The following is an 11544-nucleotide window of genomic DNA, read 5'->3' on the forward strand; positions in this document are numbered from 1 at the left end:
ACAGTCGTGCCCCACCTTATTACACTTCTTGCAGAATGGTGGTGTCCATTCAAATAGAACCTTAATCTCAATCATTCACCAGCAGGGCTCTCAACCCAAATAGAGTTAGGTAGGGGTTTAGTAACATCAACTTCCACAAGGAGCCTAGCAAATGAAACCCTTAATTGCCTAGATGTACATTCATCAGCACACACTAGAACACCAAGCAAGCTACCAATTCTACTTAAAGTTTCAGCACCCCAGCAGTTCAATGGCAAGTTAGGCAGCTTAATCCATAAGGGAATAGTTTTTAAAATCTCAGCATGGAAATCAAACTTATTAGACCAAGCTTTAACAGTAGCTGGTTTACCAAAAAACATATGAGGACCAGAATATAAAATGGCATTCTTATCATCAACAGATTTCAAATTGATTATAAAATACCCCTCATCATACCAAAAAATATCTTGTTTAGCTATATTACTCCAATTATCAACAACATACTTAAAAACAGCAGAAATAGTAGGGGAATAACCAACAACATAGAAAATAATAGCATTACCCCATTTCTTATTACCCTCACAAATATCAGTAGAGCTTAGCTTAGCAATCGATTTGCCATTTCTAATCTCAGGAGCAATGAAAGACAGAGAGGTCCCTTTTGAATTTAGCTTCCCTTTGAATAAATCCTTCCACTCTCCAGTAGCAGCCTCAGGAATTTGATTCAAGCTATCAGGAACTCCAGGAGCTTCAAGAATAGCAGTAGAAGGAGCTATCGAGCTCTGATTTTGCTTAGAAACCAATGGAACAGTAACCGCAGGAACCCTAGTTACTGTTCCATTGCATCTAGCTTGAGATTGAGCAATCGAACTTCTATAAGACCTTTCTAGTATCCTTACCTCACCTCTGGATATCATTCCACCAGATGGATGCACCAGATGTGGAGGGGGAGTTACCAGTTCATCTTCTTCAGTAATCGGTTCAGATGATGAGATTCCAGATTTTCTCAGATTATCTAGAGTCTTATCAATGAGAGCATGATTAGTGTTTTGCGAGAGTGGAGTTGAGGATTTCTTCTTTAGAGCCATGATGATGAAGAAGCTAGATGAAAAACCCGACCTAGCAAGTTGAAATCGCCATGGAAATCGCCTAGAGAGAAAGTCAACAGAAAGTCAACGCTTGCAAAACCCCTCTGATTTAAAAAGATTTGTTTTACATTGCTAACCCTTTGAGCCTTTTTCCCTTCTTTTCAAGCCACATCTTTAGATCTTAAGCCTTTTGTTTCATTTTCGTTTCCATTTTTGGTTTTTGTGAATCAATTGTTCATTATTGTTGGAGTTAATGGTGGAGAAGTTTGGATATTTGGTTCTCTTGAAAGCAAGTTTGTGTTGTGTATTTTTTGTGAATAATGGCAAGTGAATAAATGAAAAATCCGTCCAAAGTAAAAAAAAGGCAAGGACAAAGCAAGTGCAAATTTGAAAAAGTCGTCCAAAGTTAAAAGAGGCGAGGACAAAGCACTAATAAAGAAATATGAAAAAAAAAGTGAAAAATGCAAAAATATTTTTATGCGAGTATTCTTCCTTTTTAAGCATTGAGGACAATGCTCCATTTAAGCTTAGGGGGAAGCGTTCTCACGCTTTTTGTGTATATGTTTGTTATCTTAGCTTTGAATAAGCTTGGGGGTGTTGGTATTTTTGTTTGGTGATTACTTGGTTATGATGTAAAGAAATGCGCAATCTTTGCTTCACAATTTAGGTTAACAACCAAATTTTAAATTTAGCCTACCTTAACCCTTTTTGCCTTACAATACAACCTTTGGGAAGACCTTTGGACCTAGGGGTTGAGTCATTCATCGGTAGAGGGAATCATGGGTTATAGCCTAAGGAAAGGGGATGCGACGTCAAGATGTCGAGTAAGCCAAAAATTTGATCTTTTTCCGGTTCCTTCGTGGAATCTATGAGACGCTCACTAAGGGGAGATATGAGATTAGTAGGGGGAATGCGGTAAGACCGTTTGGGATGAAAGTGGAGTGTGATAACTAGTTCCTATGCTTAGCATATTTATGTTTCAATCAACCTTAGGTATCTTGGAGCGTGCACTCCCTTACTTATTTAGAAAGATTTGCATTCATTTGTGCTTGTACATTTTAAAAAGTCCTTTCATGAACATGTGTTTGCTCTTCTTTTCTTTTGATTTCCTACTTTATGCTTTGCCTTGTTTGTATTATTAGGAGAGTTATGGGTTAATCTCTTAGGAAACCTTAACGAGAGCATCACTCGTCCTCTAGGGTGATCTAGGGGTTTAAATGGCTTGTTGTAGCTAAAAACAACCGTGATTCCTACGACAGTAAGTCTTAGTGTAAATTCTCGCCCCTCTTTTTCTTTTTGCTTCGACTATGCCCTTATTTTTCCATTTTAGCCTTTGTTTTGCTCGGGACGAGCAAAAGGCTAGCTTGGGGGAATTTGACGAGTATCATTTATGGCACTCGTAGGGTAGTCTTTTAGGGTTATTTCTTTCCCCTTTTCATGCTTTCTTCTCTTATTTTTTAGTCCTTTCTCGTTTAGTTTCTCTTTCTCCTCTTTTCTTTATGGTTCTCGTGTTTTTCTCGTATTTTCCTTTTATTTGGCTCTTTTTCCCTTTTATTTCCTTTCTTTGTTTGCTTGTGTAGGTACTTGGAGAATCACCTTTGCAAAGAAATCAAGTTGGGACCTTAATGACCAAGCAAGGAAGAAGCATTTGGCTAGAGAGGGCTGAGAGAGGCCTTGGAGAGGCCTCGGAGAGGTCTCCTCCGAGGCCTCCAAGGTATTGCCAGCAGGCCGCGGGCGCGGGCTCAAGAAGCACAAATGTCTAGATTTTGGCAAGAACTTCCCGCGGTTGCCCCGCGGGCTCTCCACGGGCGCGGGAAACTTTGAGGGGGAGCTCCGTCTCAGAGAGACCGTGTCCCCCTGATTGAGCTTTGGGAGCAGGGGGTTAGCCGCGGGCGCAGCATCTTTGGCCGCGGGCGCGGGTTTATACAGCCGCGGGCGCGGGTGTTGCCCAGATAGCCCGCGGAGGGTTTCGTACCCATTTCTCCGCGGCCGCGGGTTCATCGGGAGAGGGCGCGGGATTTTTCGGTTTCTTCTTTGCTTATAAATAGAATTGTAATTCCTTTTTGAAACCAACTTTTTTACCATATTTTAATTCTTAGTCTTAGAATAGTTCTCTCTCTTAGGTTGAGAGCTTTTCTCTCTAGATTAGGCAAGATTAGGAGTAGTTTTAAAGAGATAAAGTGAAGGATTTCAATGGTGATTGAGATATTGAAGATACAAGGGTTACAATTGTGTTCAAGATCTTCTCTATTATCAATGAGCATTCTTTACTCTATCTCACCTTATTGCTTTGTTTGGTTTAATTTTGATGTTTGATGCTTTATTAGTGTAATTGTTCTTGATATTTTGTTGATTCTTGATTTCCATAGTTGTTAGTTGATAGATGATGATTCTTGAATAGTTGTTTGGATAGGAATTGGGTGAAACTTGTATGATTGATAAATTGTGAATAGTTTGGGAATTGTGTTGATTGATTGTTGAGATTAAAGTGATTAGTGAAGGTTTGCATGTGTGTAATTCAATTTGTTCTTGAGAATTATGCTAGATTGCATTGTAATTGCTAATGACATGAACAATTGATTTAGGAATTGCAATTATCAATTGGTTTTGATTGTGATTCTCTTAGTTTCTTATTCATAGTGAACCCTAGCTTAACAATTAGGAGATAGCTCTTTGATTTTTATTGATTGCTCTTATCATTTATTCCTCACAACCTTTGATTGGCATGCTCTTCCCAAGTTGTTGCAATTGACATGATTACTTGTTGATCCCCGTTCCTAGTGTTTTATTTCCTTGGTAACTTGTTTTGTTAGTTGTTAGTATTCTCTCTTACCTTTGTCTTCGACCTAGCTTAGTCGCATAATTGAAAGTGCTTAAATATTACCGTTCCTTTGGGTTCGACCCTTGACTTGCCTCTATACTCGTATTTAGGTTTGTTAAGTTTTTATAAATTTATTTTGACCGAGGGAAGATTAGATAACGACCTAGTTTTCCCCTTGTCAGTCGGGCGGCATTCGCCCGGTCGGGCGATCTGATGTACTCGAATTCATCTACTCTCGCGCCCAGTCAGGTGCCTTTCGCCCGATCGGGCGATCTGATGATGCAATTTTTGCCTCTTCTCGCGCCCGGTCGGGCGGGATTTGCCCGATCGGGTGGACGAATATGTCCGTATACGACGATTTTCGCGCTCGGTCGGGCGAAAAGGCCTGATTTTTTTAACCGAGCTCTCGCGCCCGGTCGGAAGAGCGTCGCCTGGTCGGGCTAAAGGCTAATTGTCGAATTTTGTTGCTTTCTTCTTTTCTTCAATTTTTGGCTAACTCTTTTCCTTCAAAACTGTACAAAAACTCATAAAACTAATTAAATTTTCTCATCTCTCCTCTCATAAGAAAAAGAAAGAAAAACTAGTCTAAAAAGCATTAAAAATACGGGTTGCCTCCCGCAAAGCGCTGGTTTATCTAGGTCCCGCACGACCTTCTTACCAAGTACAAGAACTAGGACCCTTGGCCTAACGCTTGATCGGGCAGTTTCTCACCCGGTCGAGCGGTGTTTTGGCTACGACGCGGCTTCCTGACAGGCCCTGTGGGACGCCAATTTACCTTATCTGGTGGATCCACCTTGACTTGGGTTGAGGGCTCTTCAATGTTACGCACTAAAGATCCTTCTTTGATCGAGGGTTGCTTCAAATTGTCAATGCATTTTACACTCGCAACTCGATCTGGCGGAACACTTACCGTAGGCTCAATTTGCACAACTTGCTTGATTGATTCCACCTTTTCGTCCTCAAAGCCAAGACCGACAGTGTAGAGGGCTCTTTCTATTGCATCAACTTCCTTCTGCCATATGTCTATCTCATCTGAAAGGGATGTAACACAAGATACCGCCTCCAAGGGATCTTTTACAAGAGCTTAGGGCTTATTAGAATAATTATGAACCACATTAACACTAAAACACTTCTCCTCTGTCATGAGGCTTTTAGGGGTATTAATGAGATTACAAATAATTTTATCGTCCCCTACTGATAGTGTTAATTTGCCACTTCTCACATCTATAATTGCTCCTACAGTGTTAAGGAATGGTCTACCCAAAATAATCGGGGTTTGCATATCCTCAACCATATCAAGAACAACAAAATCAAATGGTATATAAAATTTACTACTCTAATGGGGACATCCTCTAAGATACCTAAGGGGTATTTGAAAGAACGGTTGGCCATTTGTAGAGTAATCTTGGTAGCTTTTAATTTACCCATATTCAACTTGGAACACATAGATAATGGCATAACACTAACGCTAGCACCCAAATCACACAATGCATTATCAATCATTAGATTGCCTATATGACAAGGGATAGAAAAGCTACCCATATCTTTTAATTTAGGTGGAGATTTAGTTGGAAGTACGGCACTACACTCTGCAGTGTAACCTAATGTCTCTACCTCACTAATAGACCTTTTTCTTGTCAATATTTCTTTCATAAATTTTGCATATGAAGGAATTTGTGTGATTAAATTAGTGAAGAGAACTGTTACCTTCAAATCTTTTACCATCTCCAAGAACTTACCAACTGCTTATCCAAGTTGGTCTTCAAGTGACGTTTGGGGAATGGAAGTTTGATAACTGGCTTTGGTTCATTATTTGTCTTATCTGGAGTGGCCACCTTCTCTGGAGTCGTACCCTGCAATGTAGAATTAGATATATTAGTATTATGCTTTAGCTCAGCAGGGCTATTAGCTACATTGTCTTGTTTAACGGAATCAAGATTTGCATTATTTAATAAAACAGGTTCATTAACTCTGGGCATAGGGGGCCCTTCATAGTTTTAACTACTCCTTAGAGTAATTGCATAGGCTTGATCCGTAGGCCTGGTCGGTTGTGCCGGCAAAGCTCCCTGTTAGCGGGCTTGTAGAGTAGCGGAAAGTTGCGCAATTTGATTATCTACAATTTTATTATGTGCTAGAATTGAATCAATTTGCGCATCTCTACTCTCCATGTGCTTCTGCATATTAACCAGCATCGTTCTAATATCTACCAAAGCAGGGTCGGGAGATGAGGAGGGTTGTTAACACTAGGTGAAAAAAGTGCTTTGGCAGCGGTTAAAACCCGGTCTAAGGCACCGGTTTGAACCGGTTAAAAACCAGTGCCATATATTCAATTAGGCACCGGTTAACCGGTGCCAAAAATGAACCAAAAATTTTATTTCATTGGTTTTGGCACCGGTTAACCGGTGCCAAAACTGACCAAAATTTATTTTTTTTTGTTTTGTTTTGTTTTTGTTCTTTGTTCACTTGAAAATTGGCAGAAAACTAAAACACCAATTATAACATTAATTCATAATCAGTAATAACACACCAAATATAATTGAAATTCATAATCACCAAAATGTTACATAATACATTATTACATAATATAATTGAAATTTACAATCAGTAGTTTTACACTTGCCCAAAAAAAAAAAAAACCAAATGGATTCGACGAACGAGCTCAGTAGCTGAATTGCAGAAGCAAAGTATCGGCCATCAATTTTCGACGAAGATAACTCACGAACTAAAAATTGAAAAAAAAACAAAAACGATTATATTCAGATAATTATACCCAGAAACACAAAATTATAAAAAATAAAATTGAAAAAAATACAAAATCCCCGAAAAAAAAACAACCCAGAAACTCAAAATAAAAAAAAAAATACACATACATGTAATTAAAAAAATTACCCAAAAAACACATGCATGTAATTAAAATTGATTAATCCACCCAAAATTAAACCCAGAAAAACGAGAACAAATCGAATTAAAATACAAAACCCATTAAATTCGGATAATTATACCAACAAAAATCGAATTAAAATCCAAAAATTGATTAAATAAACCCAGAAAAATCGATTAAAATCCAAAACGATTACTTAAACCTTAAATTCGATCCAACATAATCGATTAATATCGAATTAAACTTATAAATTAAACCATAACCTTGTATAAATTATACCAAAAAAAACACATGCATGTAATTAAAAAAAAAAAAAAAAAAACACATGCATGTAATTAAAATTGATTAATCAACCCAAAATTAAACCCAGAAAAAACGAGAACAAATCGAATTAAAATACAAAACCCATTAAATTTGGATAATTATACCCACAAAAATCGAATTAAAATCCAAAAATCGATTAAATAAACCCAGAAAAATTGATTAAAATCCAAAATTGATTGCTTTAAACCCTAAATTAATTCCAACAAAATCGATTAAAATCAAATTAAATCATAACCTCGTATAAATTATACCCAGAAATTCGGTGGGATTTGCGGCGGCCGTCAACCTTTGTGGTGGTGGCGGCGGCTTTGCGGCAGTGGTGATGTTGTGGCGGTGGTCGAATTTGTGGTGGTGTAGATCAAAGAAAGAGAGGAGATCGAAGAAGCTAGGGAGAGGAGATGAAAGAAGATCGGTTTAGAGAGAGGAGCTAGATCGAATATGCATGGGAGATGAAGATCAATAAGGGAGATGAGAGGAGAGAGAAGGGAGAGGAGGAGAAGGGAGAGAGGAGAGAGAAGGAGATCAGATGGAATGAATTAAAAAGAGGCTGAGAACTTTTTTAAGGGTTTATTATGTGAATTGAAGTGAACCGTTTTTTTTTAACATCTTATGGAACCGGTTCAAACCGGTGCCATTTTTATTTTTGGCACCGGTTTGATCTAAACCGGTGCCATTTCACTTTGTCTAAAAACCCGCCCATTTTTAGGCCGATTTTTGGCACCGGTTTGGCCTGAACCGGTGCCATTTGGGGGTTTCCTTTTTGTATTTTTCTACTAGTGGTTGTTGTTGGTTCTTCTGGCAAGCATTGGTATGGTAATATTTCTGTTGTTGTTGTTGTGGCGCCTGTGGTTCTTTTGGTGGTGGATTTTGAACATTAGTACTCCGGTAGGAAAGATATTGATGATTCCGATACCCAGGATTGTAGGTGTTGGAGTATGGGTTATTCTGCCTATAAGCTTGAAAGACATTAACTTGCTCCACGGAACTCCTGCAATCTTGTTCCCAATGACCTATAATTCTACAATTTTCACAGAAAGCCTGATTAGCATTATTATTCATTGCAAAAACATTAGCTATATTGGCAGTGCTAAGATTATCTAATTTTTGGCAGATAGAGGTCAATAGAGCTTGCAAAAAGGATACAGAGTCAACACTATGCTTCCCCTTGTTAGCAAAGCCTCTAGGATTCCCATATTGGGAATTATGTATCGCCATATCTTCAATAACCTGACCTGCATCATCAACATTAAGATTAATAAACCTCCCACTAGCTGCAGAATCTAAAATTATTCTAGAAGAATTTCCAATGCCATTGTAAAAGGCTTGGATTAACTTCCATTGTGCCAAATTATGGTGGGGGCATTCTCGTTGTAGGTCCTTGAACCTCTCCCAAGCCTCATATAAAGTTTTATCAGCTTCTTGGGCAAAGTTCTGAATTGTACTCCTTAGTACGGCTGTTCTCTCTGCAAGATAATACTTGTTATAAAAGTTCAAAACAAGAGTTTCCCAGTCAGTTATACCAAGTGCAGTTCTATTTAAACCGTTAAACCACAATTTAGCTTTTCCAGTTAAAGAGAAAGGAAAGAGAATCTCCCTGATTTGGTCTTGTGTGACCCCGGCTTGCTTGATGGTATTACAATATTGACAATAGTCTGCAATGTGAAGATTTGGGTCTTCACCCTTAGCTCCACTAAATTGCTTCCTCTCTATCATCGTTTTAAACTGGGGTTTAATTTCAAATTGTACTCCATCAAGAGCCGGAGTGGGAGTGTGATGTGGAATATCAATAAGCTTTAGTTGTGAGTAATCACTAAGCTTCTTTGGAGTCTTCATCTCTGATTCATGATCTGATGATACCTCTGAATCACTAGAACCTGTTGGAGGTTCGCGGTGATTATTATTATCACCAGAGTCCGCCAGAATTTGCTTGTAAAGGTTCTTTAGACTTTGGAAGGATCGTTCAATCTCAGGATTAAATGGGATGTACCCTGATCTGGAACACCTGGGCATTAACAAAAAAAAAACTAAAACCAAATATGAGATTTGCCTCAAAGAACTAACGGTCTCTGGGACAAAAAGAAATAACCTAGACTACAAAAATAATCAGAAATAAAAATAAAACCGTTTCCCCGGCAACGGAGCCTAATTTTGACATGATAAAGTCGTATCCCCAAATCAAAAGTAATTCCTAAATCCTCTAAATAATGTAGATAGGGAAGTAGGGTCAAATCCACAGAGAAACGAGTCTTTCTATTCCTAATTAACTAATATAATCTAGATTATGAAGTAACCAATATATAAATTTTAATATGAAACTAAACTACGAAGATTAAGAATAGGGAGAAAACAATGAATAGAAGGATCTAGGGTATAGGTTCACCAATAAATAATATTACAGGGTAGAACATAACACTAGTAGAAAAAACATTATGGGAAGCAGTTCAAACCCCCTAATGGGAAACAGTTCTGAACAGCATGGGTTTAGGGGGCTTGCCAATTGAAATGTAAATGGAAAGCGGTTCAGAACCGCTTCCCATTTGGGGAGAATGGCAAGCGGTTTGGCGCCAAAACCGCTTGCCATTTGCACTTGACATAACATTATGTCCAGTGCAAGTGGCAAGCGGTTTTGTCGCCAAACCGCTTGCCATTTGTAATTTTTTTTTTTATTTTTTTTATTTTTATATATATAACAATTAATAATAATAATATTATTAGTGACCTGTTTTTAAATGCACATTAATCTGTAATTTTAAAAATTATTATTATTAATAATATTATTATTAATTCATAGTAATAATTAATAATAATTAATTAAAAATATTACTAATTTTGGAATAATAATAATTCAATAACAGTAAAATGCATAATAATAATAACATATATAAAACTCATAAATAGTATATAGTACTGATTACAAATAAGTAATATAATGTACAAATGGATTTAATAAAAATAAAAAAGATATAGTAACTAATAAATATTAATTATATTGTTCATAAAAAAAAAAACTCAATCTCATTCATTATCTAACTAAAACATATATATTATATATTCTACCTAGATGCCATCAAATGTCACAAAAAAAGCCCACATATCGCGAATTTCATCAACTTCTTCCTTTGTCAAAGGGCCTTCCCTTTGAATCTTACAAACCTTTGGAAAGAAAAAAAATACAAAACATTAACATCATTCATATATTACATATAATTCAAACTAATAATTAAAAAATAATAACGTATATATGTTAAATATTTCAAACATCATTCTAACTTGCCCGATTTAGCATTCTACTAAGTTTTAGGACGGCTTTTACCTAAAATCGCCTATTTCACTACTACTTTGCCCTATTTCTACATTTCTTATCTAATGAGCTATTTCTTTATCATAACAAGTCAATTATAACTAGTCTTAGGTGTCTAATGTTTTAAATCATAGCAAGTTAGCATTCTACTAAGTTTTAGGACGGCTTTTACCCAAAATCGCCTATTTCACTACTACTTTGCCCATTTTCTACATTTCTTATCTAATGAGATATTTCTTTATCATAACATGTCATTTATAACTAATCTTAGGTGTCTAATGTTTGAAATTATAGCAAGTTATCATTCTACTAAGTTTTAGGACGGCTTTTACCAAAAATCGCCTATTTGACTTCTAACTAACCCGATTTCTACATTTCTTATCTAATGAACTATTTATTTATCATAACATGTCAATTATAACTAGTCTTAGGTGTCTAATGTTTGAAATCATAGGAAATTAGCATTCTACTAAGTTTTAGGACGGCTTTTACCCGGAATCGCCTATTTCACTACTACTTTGCCCGATTTCTACATTTCTTATCTAATGAGCTATTTCTCTATCATAACATGTCAATTACAACTAGTCTTAGGTGTCTAATATTTGAAATCATAGCAAATTAGCATTCTACTAAGTTTTAGGACGGCTTTTACCCAAAATCGCCTATTTCACTACTACTTTGCCCGATTTCTACATTTCTTATCTAATAAGCTATTTTTTATCATAACATGTCAATTATAAATAGTCTTAGGTGTCTAATGTTTGAAATCATAGCAAGTTAGCATTCTACTAAGTTTTAGCATTTCCACGTGGGACCCGCAACCGAACGACAATTCAAATTCTTCATAACACTTTAAAAAAATAAAAAACAAACAATTTAGGAACATAGCCACTCAATCACTTAGGTGATGATACAAAACAATATATAGGAAGCGGTATGTACCTATTCAATAGGTTATTCTCTAGCAACTTCTTTGGTGGCCATATACGAGCCGAGTCAAAGTAGTAGATTATGTTATTGGAAACACAAATCACCATAAGGCTCCAATGTAGACTACATATATATTAAAGCAAATATCAATCCATCAATTGTTATGCGTCAACATCTATACTTAACAAACAAATTAACTGTGACATATTTAAACTTACTC

General features: G+C 36.7%; 1 long non-coding RNA gene and 1 other non-coding gene across 2 annotated transcripts; one reads left to right on the forward strand and one right to left on the reverse strand.

Moving 5' to 3' along the window:
• Window positions 1-6370: 6370 nt before the first annotated feature.
• Window positions 6371-7646, reverse strand: LOC145626968 (uncharacterized). Its single transcript, XR_014111221.1, has 2 exons — window positions 7329-7646; window positions 6371-6610 (listed from the first exon to the last, which is right to left on the reverse strand). It is a non-coding gene; the product is annotated as an uncharacterized LOC145626968 (long non-coding RNA).
• Window positions 7647-8438: 792 nt separating this feature from the next.
• Window positions 8439-8545, forward strand: LOC145629605 (small nucleolar RNA R71). The gene has a single exon (XR_014111769.1). It is a non-coding gene; the product is annotated as a small nucleolar RNA R71 (small nucleolar RNA).
• The last annotated feature ends 2999 nt before the right edge of the window (window positions 8546-11544 follow it).

The sequence above is a fragment of the Chenopodium album genome, chromosome 4, assembly GCF_948465745.1.
Source record: "Chenopodium album chromosome 4, dcCheAlbu1.1, whole genome shotgun sequence".
NCBI classification, from domain to species: domain Eukaryota; kingdom Viridiplantae; phylum Streptophyta; class Magnoliopsida; order Caryophyllales; family Amaranthaceae; genus Chenopodium; species Chenopodium album.